This window comes from Myotis brandtii, unplaced genomic scaffold, assembly GCF_000412655.1.
Source record: "Myotis brandtii unplaced genomic scaffold, ASM41265v1 scaffold17, whole genome shotgun sequence".
Classification (NCBI taxonomy): domain Eukaryota; kingdom Metazoa; phylum Chordata; class Mammalia; order Chiroptera; family Vespertilionidae; genus Myotis; species Myotis brandtii.
Window position 1 is genome coordinate 8,732,588 of NW_005356259.1, and position 1,795 is coordinate 8,734,382.

The window sequence follows — 1,795 nt, forward strand, 5'->3', positions numbered from 1 at the left end:
TGTGTCTGCCATATATTCTGTCTGCTCTTAGCTGAAGGCCTTCCCAGCCTGAGCAACTGAGTGCACTGCACAGCTGCCAAAATTCTAATTCAAGATCTAGAATTCTAACTCCTGCTTTTTAGATCCTTGTTTGGCCCTAGTTTCAGTCTCCCGCCAACCGGGTCCTTGGCTGATTATCAGGCCCACTGGGGCCCTGCCCCCACCCCCAAGTGGGCCCAGGAAACCATTCTTGGCACCAAACTGAACTTCAACAACACAACTGCCCTAGCCTCACCCAACCCAACTCTCATCTCAGCATAAGTTTGTTACCTTGTGAGCTGGGAAACAGAAGAAAGGAGCAAGAAGAGAAAATGTCATGGGTGAGGGAATTCATCATGCCCAAGTATTGTAGCTACAAAACTTTGCTATGCTTTTACTCTAAACACACAAATGAAACACCTTAACAATCCTATTATTGGAAATAACACTATAGATGAGTATAGTTTATGGAGAGGGGAATACTATTTCTCTAAATATCTGCACCAAGAGGGTAAGTGAAATTTGTCCAAAGGAGAAATGCTAATTTTGATATGCCTGCATTAATTTAAAAAGGCACTATTGGATCATAAGCTCTTCATCATGTAATATTCCTTAGGCACTTAGAAAAATGCTATAGAGCAGCAGTTCTCAACCTGTGGGTTGCGACCCCTTTGGGGGTCGAACGACCCTTTCACAGGAGTCGCCTAAGACCATTGGAAAACACATATATAATTACATATTGTTTTTGTGATTAATCACTATGCTTTAATTATGTTCAATTTGTAACAATGAAATTGGGGGTCACCACAACATGAGGAACTGTATTAAAGGGTCGTGGCATTAGGAAGGTTGAGAACCACTGCTATAGAGGAACACACACTTAACAGGCAAAAATATGAGTGTAACTGAGGTGGGGGTGGGGACAATGAGGTAATTGATTCTTGGGAAAATGCTTGTTTTCAGGGGAGCTACCAAATTCAACTTCAGTGCTTAAGTGGTCAACATTCTGGTTGAAATGCTTACAGGATGGTGCCACCTTGATTGATTGGGGAATCCCTTCTCTTTTAGATGAAGAGTTAATATGTCCCTTGACCAATCTAGCCTTAACCAATGCACTGTCATTTCTCCTCTGACAGTTTGCTCCCAGGGAGACAGATGGGTTAATTCCCAGATCTGAGTTAGGGAAGTGGGGGGTTTGTAATCTGGGAAGAAATAAAATCATTTCAGTTTTTGTTTTCCCAAAAGCAGCAGGGTATATAACAAACGTGGTACATATGTAAAACACAGGCTAATAAATGCACTTGGTAATCAAGCACTCTACTTTGAAATTTAAATAAAGCTAAGATTTTCTTCTGGCCTAGTGGGAAACTTCATTAAAATCAATTAGTTAGTACAAACCTCCAGAGAATAGGGCCTTTTTTTTTTTTTTAAGAAGGTTTAGATAGTAAGGTGCACACAATTACCTTTCCTGGGCCCCCTGTGAATGTCAGTGTCACACCTAGACAGGTGGCCAAGTGCAAGCAAATGTCCTGGAGAGGGGCCTAGGTAACTCCCCATGGCTGGATGCATGTGTAATTAATAGATGTGTACTAGTCTATACTAAGAATGCAATATACATAACCAAGGAGGCTCCAAACAGATTGCACCTATTACCAACTGCGAAGAGCAGGCCCGTGAGATAAAAGTTGATGGCAGGAGCTCCCAGGTGAGGCCTTGGTGCAGGAGCAGAGGTTGGGGCCGCACAGCTGTTGCCGCGCGCCCTGATCCCTCCTCCCAG